The 14,916-nt window shown below is 39.2% G+C and overlaps 1 long non-coding RNA gene across 2 annotated transcripts in view; it reads right to left on the reverse strand.

Moving 5' to 3' along the window:
* LOC149747966 (uncharacterized) overlaps nt 1–14,916 on the reverse strand; it is a 298,930-nt gene that overhangs the window by 270,180 nt on the left and 13,834 nt on the right. For both annotated transcript variants that reach the window (XR_016394885.1, XR_016394886.1), the window contains exon 3: nt 5,914–5,973. This is a non-coding gene — a long non-coding RNA (uncharacterized LOC149747966). The remainder of the gene's footprint in view (nt 1–5,913; nt 5,974–14,916) is intronic.

Below are 14,916 nucleotides of genomic sequence, written 5' to 3' on the forward strand. Positions count from 1 at the left end.
AAAAATCTCTTTTACATTTGTTTTGGCTGAAACAAAATGCATGATCCAGAAAGCTAAGAGGAAAACAATGAATTTAAAAACAAACTTCAATTTGTGTTCTTGTTCTACCTCTAACTCACTACAGACCTTAAGTAGTTACCTGACTTTCCATTATTCATTCAACCAACAGGTGCTGAGGGCTTACTGCGCCAGATATGCTTAGGCAACAGGTATGCAAAGAAAAATGGGAAACAATTCTTGTTCTCAAGGAGCTCACAATGAAAAAGAGAAGACTGACACACACGCCAATGTTCACAATGCTGGGTGAGACAGATCATGATAGGAGGAAACAGAGGAGAAAGAGGGTCCTCTCACCAGACTGGGAAGGTCACGATGGGCTTCCAAGAGGAGTAGAGTCTGAAATGAGGCCTGAAGGATGAGTGAGAGACGTTCAGTCCACGGGAGAAGGAGAGGAGAGGAGAGTGCAGAAGGAGGAAAGGGTGAAATGATAATGGACTTGGAAAGGAGAAAATGTTATCCTGGCACACTACTTGACCCAGCATGAAAAAGTGTCATAATAATATAAATGCCATTAGTTAGCTTTTAAAGCCAAACTGTAGATAAAAGTATTGTCGATGGTTTCAAAAACAGTTAATAACATTTCAGTGTTAACACTATTTAGCCATGTAAAAAAAATTATTACATTTACCTTATGACTTAGTTATTCCACTGCTGGGTATTTACCTGAGAGGACTGAAAATGTGTGTCCTCACAGAGAGTAAAATAAAGATGTTCTTAGCAGCTTTATTCATATTAGCCCAAACTGGAAACAACTCAAATGTCTATTAACAGTGCAATGAATAAACAAAGTGTGTATATTTATACAATGCAATATTTTTCAGCAGTTAAAAAAAATGCAACAACATGGATGAATCTCACAGACATACTAAGAGGAAAGAAGCCAGACACCACACACACAAAATCCACTGTGACTTTATCTATGTAATTTCTAGAAGAAGAAAATCTATTCCATAATGGAAAAGGTCAGATAAACTGTTGCCTCTGGAAGGGGCAGAGGACTGACTAGGAAGGAGCGCAGGGGTCATTTCTCAGGTGATGAAAATGCTAGAGATGTGGGTTACACAGGTGTAGGTGCTGATTAAAACTCATTGAATTGCACAGGTAAGACATGTGGCTTTCACTGTATGTTTTTGATATAAAAAATGAGAACAAACACTAATTAGTAATTTTGCTTTTTTTCAGTGGTATAAATTAGCCATTCTGAGGCTACCTCCTGTATATTCCAGACTTGAGCAAAATTCTAGGCTTCTGAAAATAATGGGAGCCAGGTTTTTTGTTGTTGAGGGATGGGATAACCAACACAGAAAGTAAGAGGACTCTGCTGTGCAATACGGCACCTGTTAGCCACATATGGCTCCTGAACTCTTGAAATGTGGCTAGACCAAACTGAAGATGTGCTGTAAGCTTCAAATATACACTAGCTTAGGAAGAACTTACTACAAGGGGAAAAAAAGTGCAATATCTCACTAATAACGTCTTATTTGATTATATGTTGAAATGGTAAAAATTAGGATACATTGTGTTAAATAAATACATTATTAAAATAGATTTAAATTGTTTCTTTACTTTTTTAAACATGGCAACTAGAAAGTTTATAATTACATATGTGGCTCACACTTGTACCCATTGCACAGTACTAAACTATAATGTAGCTTGTGCTGTTGGACTGGAATTGCAGCTATTATATTCCAATATGTGAACTCATAGTTTGATCTATCTATCTATCTATCTACCTATCTTTTTTCCTCTGAAAGGGCCTGGAAATAATGCCATACCAGTAGAAATGAGCACACTTAGCACTCAGATATTGGTATCATTCTCTATTAAAACAAACTATAGCTGCTTGGAGAAATGGTTGATTTCAGGGCTGGGGCAGAAAAAGTACAAGATGAGCTCGGAACATCATACTTCACAAAAAAGTAAAGGATTTTTCAAAACATAATGGTGTATGTAAAAATGACACAGAAGGACTACTGGGGCTTCCCCTAGCGAAATCTAGGCTAATTTGAGCATCAAAATAAATGATGATAGTAATGGATCATAACCTATTTAATAAAATAAGAATCCGTGAGTCCCTATCCAAATAAATAAATAAGTAAGAAGGGACAGTGCTTCCTTAGAGTAGAATATCAACTAATAAAGAAAAACAATCACGGAGACAGAAGATCATCAATGGATACTAAAACTAGTTGGGTAAAAGTTTTATGAGAAATAACGTTATTTACCTATTTTCAAAGTGTCTCCCCATATATTAATTTCAAAGAAAAAAATATATATTTAGTTTAGAAGAATAATTTTTCAAAAAGACACATGCACCCCAATGTTCACTGCAGCACTATTTACAATAGCCAGGATGTGGGAGCAACCTAAATGCCCATCACCAGACGAATGGATAAAGAAGATGTGGTACATATATACAGTGGAGTATTACCCATAAAAAGGAACGAAATTGGGTCATTTGTAGAGACATGGATGTCATACAGAGTGAAGTAAGTCAGAAAGAGAAAAACAAATATCATATATTAATGCGTATATGTGGAATCTAGAAAAATGGTACAGCTGAACAGCTTTGCAAGGCAGAAATAGAGACAGAGATGTAGGGAACAAATGTATGGACACCAAGGGAGGGAAGTGGAGGGGGCGTGGTGGGATGATTGGGAGTTGGGATTGACATATATACAGTAATATGTATAAAACAGATAACTAATAAGAACCTGCTGTATAAAAAATAAATAAAATTTCAAAAAAAAGAATAATTTTTGAACTTTACAATTGTAAGAATTATCAAGATAAACCCGGAATTAATTATACAATCTTGCTGCCTTTGAGTTTTTAAATATCACTGAGAGATTAAAACTATCACCCAACCCCAAATCTGATGAAGGAAAATTAACCTTATCTAAGTGTGGTTTATGAATCACCCTTAGAGTCATCTGAATTCTTTTTACAAAATCTTTATAAGATATAAGAGGCAGAAAGCCTTCAAGCCTTCACATCCCAAGGAACATGGCAGCACTGGGTGCAATTAAAAATATTATTTACAGGGCTTCCCTGGTGGCTCAGTGGTTGAGAGTCCGCCTGCCGATGCAGGGAACGCGGGTTCATGCCCCGGTCTGGAAAGATCCCACATACCGCGGAGCGGCTGGGCCCATGAGCCATGGCCACTGAGCCTGTGCGTCTGGAGCCTGTGCTCCACAACAGGAGAGGCCACAACAGTGAGAGGCCCGTGTACCACACACACACAAAAAAATCCTCAACAAAATACTAGGAAAGTGAATTCAGCAGTACATTAAAATGATCATACACCATGATCAAGTGGGATTTATCCACAAATCAATATCCACAAATCAATCTACGTGATACACCACATTAACAAATTGAAGAATAAAAATCATATGATGATCTCAATAGATGAAGAAAAAGCTTTGGACAAAATTCAGCATCAATTTTATGATAAAAACTCTCAACAATGTAGGCATACAAGGAACATACCTCAACATAACAGAGGTCATATATGACAAACCCACTGCCAACATCATACTCAATGATGAAAAGCTGAAATCATTTCCTCTAAGATCAGGAATAAGACAAGGATGCCCACTCTCACTACTTTTACTCAACATAGTATTGGAAGTCCTAGCCACAGCAATCAGACAAGAAAAAGCAATAAAAAGAATCCAAATTGGAAAGGAGGAAGTAAAACTGTCACTGTTTACAGATGACATGATACTATATATAGAAAATTCTAAAGATGACACCCCAAAACTAGTACAACTTATCAATAAATTCAGTAAAGTTGCAGGATACAAAATTAATATACAGAAATCTGTGGCATTTCTATACGCTAATAATGAACTATTGGAAAGAGAAATTAAGAAAACAATCTCATTTACAATTGCATCAAAAAGAATAAAATTCCTAGGAGTAAATCTAACCACTGTAAGACTTGTACTCTGAAAACTATCAGACATTGATGAAAGAAACTGAAGAGGATACAAACAAATGGAAAGATACACTGTGCTCATGGATTGGAAGAATTAATATTGTTAAAGTGACTATACTACCCTATGTAATCTACAGACTCAGTGCAATCCCAATGGCATTTTTCACAGAACTAGAACAAACAATCCTAAAATTTGTGTGGAAACACAAAAGACCTCTAATAGCCAAAGCAACCTTGAGAAAGAACAATGCTGGAGGTATCACAATCCCTGGTTTCAAACTACACTACAAAGTTACAATAATCAAAACAGTATGGTACTGGCAGAAAAACAGACACATAGATCAATGGAACAGAATAGAGACCCCAGAAATAAACCGAAGTTCATATGGTCAATTAATCTACAACAAAGGAGGCAAAAATATACAACTGGGAAAAGGCAGACTCTTAAATAAATGTTGTTGGGAAAACTGGACAGCTACATGCAAAAGCATCAAACTGGACTACTTTTTCACACCATATACAAAAGCAAACTCAAGATGGATTAAAGACTTAAATGTAAGACCTGAAACCATAAAAGTCCTTTTAAAAAAAAACCCATAGTCAGTAATTTCTTTGACATTGGATTTAGCCATATATTTTTTTGATCTGTCTCCTCAGGCAAGCAAAACAAAAGCAAAAATAAACAAATGGGACAATATCAAACTAAAAGCTTTCGCTTAGTGAAAGAAATCTCCAATAAAATGAAAAGGCAGCCTACTGAGTGTAAGAAGGTATTTGCAACTGATATATGTGATAATGGGTAATACCTGAAATACACAAAGAACCCATACAACTCAACATCAAACAAACCAGCAACCTGATTCAAAAATGGGCAGAGGACCTGAACAGCCATTTTTCCAAAGGAGGTATGCAAATGGCCAACAGACATATGAAAGATGCTCAACATCTCAAATCATCAGGGAAATGCAAATCAAAACCACAATGAGATACCATCTCACACCTGTCAGAATGGCTATCATCCAAAAAAGACAACAAATAACAAGTGTTGGCAAAGATATGGTGGAGAAGGAACCCGGTGCACTGTAAATTGATGCAGCCACTATGGAAAACAGTTTGCGGTTTCCTCAACAAATTAAAAATAAAACTACCATATGATCCAGAAATTTCACTTCTGGGTATTTTCCCAAAGAAAACCAAAACACTAATTCCAAAAGATATACGAACCCCAATGTCCATTGCAGCATCATTTAAAATAGCCAAGATATGGAAGCAACCTAAGTGTCCATGGGTGGATGAATGGATAAAGAAGATGTGATACACACACACACACACACACACACACACACACAATGGAATATTACTCAGCCATTAAAAATGAAATCTTGCCATTTGTGACAACATGGATGACTCTAGAGGGCATTTTGCTAAGTGAAATAAATCAGACAGGAAAAGAAAAATACTGTCTGATCTCACTTATATGTGGACTCTAAAAAACAAAACAAACAAACAAAGCAAAATGAAAACAGACTCATAGATACAGAGAACAGATGGATGGTTGCTAGAGCAGAGGCAGGTGGAGGGCTGGGTGAAACAGGTGAAGGGAATTAACAGTATAAATCTCTAGCTACAAAATGAATAACCCACAGGGATATAATATACAGCATAAGGAATATGATCAATAATATTGTAGTAACTTTGAATGGGGACAGATGGTACTTGACTTACCGTGGTGTTCATTTTGTAATGTATATGCAAATGTCAAATTACAATGTAGTATACCTGAAACTAACACAATATTTTACATCAACTATATTTAAATTTTTAAAAAGATAACTTCTTTTCAAAAGATTTTAGTTGCTTACAACAGAGGGCCTGCAGAATCTGTATCAAAATGAAATACAAAAACTTACCATGTTAGACCTGTGGCAGGTTCGGACATGAAGAGGAAGCTGCTTGCTTTCCAGAGTTCTCTGAAAAAGCAAAAGAATGCCCATGATATCTAGTAGTTGACTCCAAGGGAGCTTAAAAAGACAAAAGGAAGCTTCTTTATGAAAGGGTTAAGTGCTATCATCAGGAATGCGGGTAGGAGTGCAGGAATAAAATTTGAATAAATAAATAAATGGCAAGAAAAACTGGCAGAGACTACGCATCTTTGAACTTCAAATTAACATTTGTCATAAGCTTCAAAAGAGTCCTAAACTCTTCACTATCCAAAACCTCCTGGCCATCACTAAAACACTTCATGAGGCCGGTGAAGTAATATACTTCACAGGTTCTGTAACACTTAGAAGACCAAGAAAGAACAAACCGTCCTGATCTTTAGGTAAATATGGCATCATCTGCAAGGAGAACATAATCAGATTTATTTGATGCTCAAACCCTTCAGAGCTGCAAATAATTTACTGTGTTTTATTAAATTTATTTTCTTCATATTTTGAAAAGAAGAAAATAGTACACTGGCGTGTGTGTGTGTTTGTGCTTCTGTGTCTATGTGGAAAATAGCAAGGTTGGCTAATGGAAGAAGAGCATAAAAGACTTTTTTGCAAAACCAACTGAAGGTATCTACAGTGACTACTTTAAAAGTCTGATCATCTTTAAAAAAATTTTTTAACAGTTTAAAACATTATGAAAGAGAAAGAAAATTCAGACCAAGGGAAAAAGAGATAATGTAAGCATGCCAACTCTGAGAATTGTCAGAGTTGCCATGGTTATTTCAAATCTGCTTTGAGCTTCCTAGCAGCCAGGACAATGGGCTCACTAAATTACAAAGCTTTGTTACTAGAATAAGAAAATATTCTAGTTCCTCAGAAAAAGAGAGGCTTTCCTTGATTTTAAATTCCAAAGGCATCTCTCATGTGAAAAAAAGAATACGGTATAATATAGTATATACTATCTTCAATTGGATTTTTATTGCTAACATCAAATGATTGTTTAAAGCACTGCTGCTTAGTGAAGGCATTTCTGGGAGGGCTAAGGAATCCCCACTAAACATACAGCCCTCCCATGCTCTAGAAATATCACTGTTCTCTGGAGAACACATTAGGATCTTCATGGTACACCTAAGTGAATATATTTTTCCACTGGATTGTATCCTGTCATATAAACATAATCAATAGAATCAACTGTCACAAAATTCACTGATTAGTTTTTTAGATGAACACAGGAACTAAGGCTCTGAAAGTTGGAAAGGATTTCAGAGAGCTCTTGGTCCAATAATAAATTATAGCAGCTAATGTCACAAAAGGCATCTCTGACAATCAGTATAGGAATTTGGCATGCAGGCTGTCATGGACAGTTGGATCACTCTCTCACAAGACCATCTATCTACTCCACTGCTGTAGACAGTTGTTTTATTATGTTATGCTGAAAACTACTGGACTGTAATTTCCACCCGCTTTTTTTTTTTTTTTGCGGTACACGGGCCTCTCACTGTTGTGGCCTCTCCCGTTGCGGAGCACAGGCTCCGGACGCGCAGGCTCAGCGGCCATGGCTCACGGGCCCAGCCGCTCCGCGGCATGTGGGATCTTCCCGGACCAGGGCACGAACCCGTGTCCCCTGCATTGGCAGGCGGACTCTCAACCACTGAGCCACCAGGGAAGCCCTCCACCCGCTTTTAAAGTCTGTCCTCCAGATCAACTGAGCAGCTCTCAAGTATAAGAAGACACTTTTGCTTTACCACTTCCGTCTTACCTTCCCTAAGCTAAACATCTTCAGTTTATGCTGTTCGTCCATTTAAAATGATGCTGATTACTTTAAAAGTCATATAACACTTTTTTCAGTGCTTTGTATACATGACCTCATTTTTACCCTTATATCTACGCATGCTCTACAACAGGTATTTTAATCATGAGAACACTAACTGGACCCTAGGTCATACCACTAGTTTATGGCAGAAGGTACACTAGAAGCTTGGCCTCTTCATTTTCTTCCTATCTCTGTGTTTAAACGATCATTTATAAACTACACTGAATACTCATTAACCGCAGTGAATATTCAAGAGAAGAAAGTTCTGAAGACATTTTACTCATGTTCAGAAAATAATCAGGAAGACTCATTTACGGTAACTAATACTTGTAAATTTACCATTTTTCCAAGTGTTAAGAATTTTATATAGGTGTTTGGAACTTCTGAAAGAGATATTTTAAAAGTTTTTCTCTCGTTTTTACCTAAAATTTTGACGAAACTATAGATCTGAGTTCAGGTTCATGTTTAGGTTTGCGTTCAGGTTTAAGTTTGCTGATTATCCCAACCATAAGATAGTAAAACTAATATAAACCCTCTGGTTTGCCAAATAAAAATAGAATTCTTTGAGTAATAAAAATGTGTGACGGTTCTAGGACTTTATGTACTTCAGTCAGTTCAGATACCATTTTCCTGCTGTTTTTTTTTTCCCTATATTCATCTTCATCCACTCAATTATTGAGTTCCTGGGCATCTTCTGATTTCTCTTTTGTGTTCCTAGCAAGAATTATCGGAATTCAAACATTTTCCCTTAAACAGCAACAACAAAAATCCACTGAACACATAAAACTTCACCTGTTGGGGTAAAATCCTCAGGGGCCCTAGAACTATATATACGGTACTCAATTAAAGACACAGAAGCAGCAGTAGTTAATGGTCTGTAATTGAAATCTCAGCTTTAAAATGTGCCTCCAGGGGCATTTCAACAAAGTCCAACTTAAAGAACTTTCACTGTGCCAAGGAGGTGCTCTGCTAAGCACGAGCACATTGGAAAGTCAAGTGGTGAGAGCCCACCCTCACCCACTGTAGGAGTCCGTGTGCATCGCTGCGGGAACTCCCGGAGCGCAAGCTGACACTGCAGCGACAGGGCGGAAGGAGAACTGAAGAGGTTCCGCACTTCTACGGACATGGAGCACAAACCTCTGATGATGTGATGAATTGGGACTAACAGCAGGTTGAACTGCTGGAAATATTAGTCTGATTGCACATTGTTTAAGTAGAATGAGCCTGCTCTTCAGTGTCTTTTTTCCTTTCCAAGTGTGCCCAAATGTCAATTTGAGCCATTTTCCTAAGGAACAAACTAAATGGCCAGCAGAATATAGAAAACGAAAATGAGTCAAAATGGCCACAGAGAGAAGCAGACTCGGAAGCCACGTGTGAAATTTAGACCAACCAGCCTCTCCTCGGGATACTGACCCAGCCACCAGCCAGGCCCACTTCCAGCATTTAGTCTTGCAGGCAAATCCCCTGTCGTTGGGCACCAGTAATTCAAGTTACCATGCTACCAAAATACGGCATTGGTTCCTTCATCCTGCATCTTCCTGAGATTCTTTACTACTCCCCAATCTTGGTCGTGCTTTCTTTCTAGAAGCGACAAAACCATATATATATATATTTGGCCGCAAAGTGTGGCACGCGGGATCTTAGTTCCCTAACCAGGGATCAAACCCGTGCCCTCTGCAGTGGAAGCGCCACAGCCTTAACCACCAGACTGCCAGGGAAGTCCCAACAGAATCGTTGAAACGGAGCAGGCTTTAGAGGGAAATAGTCTGCTTTTATGCTAGGTTCGCCTACCTACAGGGAGAGGATGTTTATTCCAGGCTCCTGATGTTTTTCCTTGCATCTAGAGAGACCTCACTCAGCTCATGTAACATTCCCAACCTCTTTACTCTTTCACCACTCTCTGCCTCAGAGAATGAACAGCAAATTATTTGAATGGTAACTTTGAGAAGAGTAAATAGGGCTTGCTAAGCTCAGCCCCTGCCGTGCTCTCCTTCCTTGAGGAATGGCCACAGTAATGCCCATATTCATGTCTTATCTTCCATGTTGGAAATTTTCCAAGGGGAGGGCCCCACGGGAGGAGACATGTCCACCTGGCCTGGCCCGATAGACCGGTCTGTTTCTGACCAGCAGCACTGGGAAGCCCACAGTTGCTGCCCTCCTAAGCCACATCATCCCTCCCAGCCTTAATCAGTAATAAGTATGGTACTCTGATCTCCGTCTTGCTCCTTGTCTATCTCTTAAGTGGCTTGGAGCTCAGGACGATTTTTTAACTGTGTTGACCTTGCAAAGCTATTTTACTACAGTCAGCATTATCCACTCACATTTGTCAAGTTTTTGAACCTCTTGTTCCTCTTCTGGATGTTATTTTACCTACCTGGCAGGAATGTGAATATAAAGTGCCTAGCACAGGGCTTGGCCTTCAATTAAAGTTAACCTTCCTTTGCTTTTTTTAATTTTAATTTAGTCATCACCTGTTGTCTTGATTCCTTCTTCCCTTTAATTTCCTCCAATAAATTGGCTTCTTCTGTCTCGCATCATTGTCTTCCACACTTTCTTATTTCTTCTTTCTGTCTCTAGACACTGCCCTAAATCAACCTAAATTTAGTTCTTAAAGTGTGGTCCCAGAACCAGTAGCGTCAGCATCTTTTGGGAATTTGGTGGAAAGGAAACTCTCAGGCCCTATCCCAGATCTACTGAATCAGAAACTGTTGGTGGGGGGCTAGCAATTTGTATTTTTATAAGCCCTCCAGGTAATTCTGATGCATGGTCAAGGCTCAGAAGCAGAGGCCAACATCATTCAGTTTCTGCTCAGTTCCATGATTTGTCTCTCTGCCCACATACTTTTCTTTTTGTGCCTTACTCTCTTTGTGATTACCAACCATTTTGTTTGGTATCATTATCCATTGTTTCATACCTGAAAGCCCTGATACCCTCCATCTCCATCCAGAAAGGCGGGGGGGGGGGGGAAGGGTGACCATTTGGCCCTCAAATGATTTAAAATTAGGATCTATGGGTCTCTTTTATACAGATTTTTTTGTCCACCCCAAATTATTATACCTAACTTATTGAAAATTTAGGCAACTCAGTTTGTTTTAATTTAGTTTACCAAGTTTTCATTTTCGAAGCCACTGTATAACATAAACCCATTCACAAATCTGCAAGCCTTTGCTCTGTGTTTTGTTTTTAACGGGTAAATAGAAAATCTCCTACCACAGGAAACTACAGTTAGCAATGAAAAAAACTGGTTTTCACAGCACTGGTTTCCGAACAACTTGAAAAGCATCAAGCAACTCAATTATCCTAAAATTGTCATCCAATTTGCTCTCTGTGGGAAAGCTAGTATTTTTATGTCATGAAGACCAAGAAATTATTTGCTTTCTGGAATATGTGAATATTTTCCTTTCTACCACTGCCGAATCTCTGAAAGAATATCTAGGGGCAGCAAGGATGGGATGGGCATTGGGACCAGGGGCAAGGGGAGGAGTGGTAAATGGGAGCTGAGAAAAAAAAAAAAAGATGTTTTTCATTTCAAATGACCCCCAAATGTCACTATTTAATTTGATGAATAAGTTTTAAAATTATCCTTTAGTAAATTTTAGCTAAGTCTAGGTACTTCAAATAATTGAATGGTTCAGGTACTTATTAACTTCCCTCCTTCCATTCCTCAAATGTTGATGCAAATTAATTTTCAATCAACAAAATTTATAGACATGCATGAGTCTATAATAAATTAGTGTTCATGTGTAACATTTTGGGGAAATGTCATTCTTTCTCATGCCATTCATTAGGATGCATTTTGAGGGGAAGCAAGTCATCCACTTAAGTTGTAATGAAAAGCATTTAGTATTTATTAGTGTGTAGGAGTCTTGTTCTCAAAGGAGCATTTCACAGCTATTATTCATTCAATCTCAGTTTCCCTGGGAGGGAGGGAAAGGGTGCCCAGTGAGCCAGTCCATGAGTTGAGTCATTGTTCAGCTCCATTCCAAAGGACTACTCAGTTTCAACTAAACCCCTTAGGTTCAAGTTAAGATTCTCTGGCTAAGGCTTTTCTCTGTGATCTACTCCCACTGGAAACAGCTCAGACATCACTTATCTGGTCTCTGATCACCTTCCACCTACAAGACCCTGGGACGCATACATGGACAAGAAACCTTGAGGAACAAGAGCCTTCCAGGATAAAACAGCTGCACCTTCAGATTTCTTCTGAGATTCCCATAGTCCCCATGACAGCCAGATCTTACACCTTATTTTCAATATTCCAAGATCTTTCATTTGGTGATAGTGATGATAGAAGTCCTCCTTTCTGATTTTGTCTTCATTGATTTCTATCTTTTGTACTTCCTTCACCTTACAGAAATGACACTTCTCATCTCTTAAGTCTTCTTTCTAATCCTAGCTGGTCAAGTTCCCTCTGGTTTCCCTTGCTCTACCAACCAGTCAGGACTCCAGGACGAGTTGCTTCAACACTGTCTTCTTGAACAGTCCTTCCACATGTTACCTTTTCTGGAGTCTTTCATGTTAATCTTAGCCTCTTTCAACTTCTTTTCCATCTCCACACCTAAGCTACCAAACTTTTGGGAAAGACTCCAAAACCATATCAAATACTTTTCCTCAGCAGTCCTTTCAGACACTCCAGTGGACTTTGTACAGCTTCACGCACGATGGTTACTGGTTTACCCCCCTAAAATGCCCCGTTGTTATTCCAGCTTCCTTATTCTATGTAGTTAACCTCGCCACTTAATGTTATCACGTCCTTTTTGGCCTCCCCCCTCAAATTTTCTTTGTATGTCCACTCTTTTCTTCCTCATTGTTCCAGAGGGAGCTGTGCCCCTTCTATATTCAACTTAGGCATCCCTTCAACCTTTTCTCCATTCCTTTCCTCAGCTCTCTGTCTCCTCTCTTCATCTCCATCTCTTGAATGCTTCTGTTAGGCCTACAAACACTCTCAGTATTTTATGAAAAACAAAAAGCAAGCAAGCAGACAAATGTTGGTCTCCTTTCCAGGGCAAATCTATTTGCTCCTGGACCTCTGGAAAACTGGCAAATGCCGCACTGTTTTATAGAAATCGCTTTCTTGGGGGCCACCAATGACCTCTAGTCACCAAATCCAATGAACTGTTTTATCTCCAGTTTACCTGATCTCTCTGACATGTCTGCTGTCACCAACTCACTCCTTGCTTGGCTTTTGGGACACCCACCGTGTTCTACCTGTGCCTTCTTTCCTCCCTTCAGGGATTCCTTCCTCTCCCAACTTATCGAAGTCATCTTCCACAGGTGCTTTCCCCAGACCTCTTTTCTCGAATCTCTTCTTGACTTGCTCAACTTCCACATTTTAAACTACTACTTCTTGTGGATTATTCCAAAAATCTAAATTCCAACTGCCATTGGACATTTCTACCTTGAACATTCTAGAGGAAGGTTTGCAAAACTAATTCTATAAAGGACAGCTAGTAAATGTGTTAGGCTTTGCAGGCTGTACGGTCTCTGTCATGACTGCTGAACTCTCGCTGTTGTGGTGTGAAGGCAGCCACAACACATAAATGGAAGGGCGTGTCTGTGTTTCAATAAAACTTTATTTATAGACACTAACATTTGAATTTCATAGAATTTTCATGTATTACGAAATACTCTTCTTCTTCGGAATTTTAAAAAATCATTTAAAAATGGAGAAGTCTTTCTTAGCTCTTAACAAAACAGGCAGCAGGTTGGATTTGGCCCTCCGACCGGCTGGCCCATCCCAGAGGCATTGCCACAGTCACGTGCTCCTCAGCCATTTACTCCTCCTTCCCCATTGTGATACTGTTTCCTCTTTAAGGCTGTCTTTATTTTTGCTTTAAGTGAAGAGTTGTGTGCTGTGTAATTTCCTGCAGGTACAGACTTCTTCTAGAGTGGGCTTAGGAAAAACAAATATTAATAAAGTATTCCCATGTCCAGATAAGGAAGTTGAGGCCCAGCTTGGTCCTGTCGTAGAGTTGAGTAGCACTAAAGCCAGCATTAGACGACTCTTTGGACCAAGACTCTAGATGAATTGTCACACAGCGGTCAGTTACTATAATGTGGGTATATATATATATATATATATATATTTTTTTTTTTTTTTTAAAGCAACTTCAACTTTATTTATTTTATTTATTTTTTGGCTGCGTTGGGTCTTCGTTGCTGTGTGCGGGCTTTTTCTAGTTGTGGCGAGCGGGGGCTACTCTTTGTTCTGATGTGCGGGCTTCTCATTGCAGTGGCTTCTCTTGTTGCAGAGCACAGGCTGTAGGTGCGCAGGTTTCAGTAGTTGCAGCACATGGGCTCAGCAGTTGTGGCTCACGGGCTCTACAGCGCAGGCTCATTAGCTGTGACGCACAGGCTTAGTTGCTCCGCGGCACGTGGGATCTTCCCGGGCCAGGGATCGAACCCGTGTCCCCTGCATTGACAGGCAGATTCTTAACCACTGCACCACCAGGGAAGTCTCTGTGGGTTTATATTTTTAAACACAGAAACCGAGAAGTAGAAAACCTAAGAACCTTGATTCTTTTCAGACCTATGATCCATATTGCATTCTAACCCATACTGCATTCTATCCATATTGCATTCTATCCCCCTTACAGAACGCTATAAGCACGTTCTCTCGTCAGTCTGACGGCTGGTTATGTCAGGCAGCCAGGAACTGGTGGAAGAGGGGAAGCAATGTTTACTAGAGCGAAGTTCCACAGATGTCCATTTAAGGTTGAAGTAGACATCATCGTATGAGTAAAGAAGATCTAGATTACAAGTATCATAATCTCGATACTGGCAGACAGAGTTAAAGTCCAGTATTGCATTTAAAGAAAAAAAAAGTGGGACTTCCCTGGCGATCCAGTGGTTAAGACTCCCCGCTTCGACTGCAGGGGGCGTGGGTTTGATCCCTGGTCCAGGAACTAAGATCTTGCAAGCTGTGCAGCGTGGCCAAACAAAACAAAAGAAAATTTAAAAAAAAATAAAGTGAGATGAATTTGCTACTAGTTAAAAATATGCACAGAGAGAATGGATTATTTTCCTGTAGCTAATGCCTATTTTATCCTCTTAAATGTTTTGTCTCAGAATTCACCCAGAGTTCTGAGTTCTACGAAGAATACTGTAATATTCACTTAGTTTTTTTAATGTTATTAAGGTCGTAGATTCTTTCATAACCCCTTTTCCTA

Source organism: Delphinapterus leucas, chromosome 11, assembly GCF_059928025.1.
Source record: "Delphinapterus leucas isolate spDelLeu-1000000601 "Yukka" chromosome 11, BTC_Dleu_Yukka2, whole genome shotgun sequence".
NCBI lineage: Eukaryota > Metazoa > Chordata > Mammalia > Artiodactyla > Monodontidae > Delphinapterus > Delphinapterus leucas.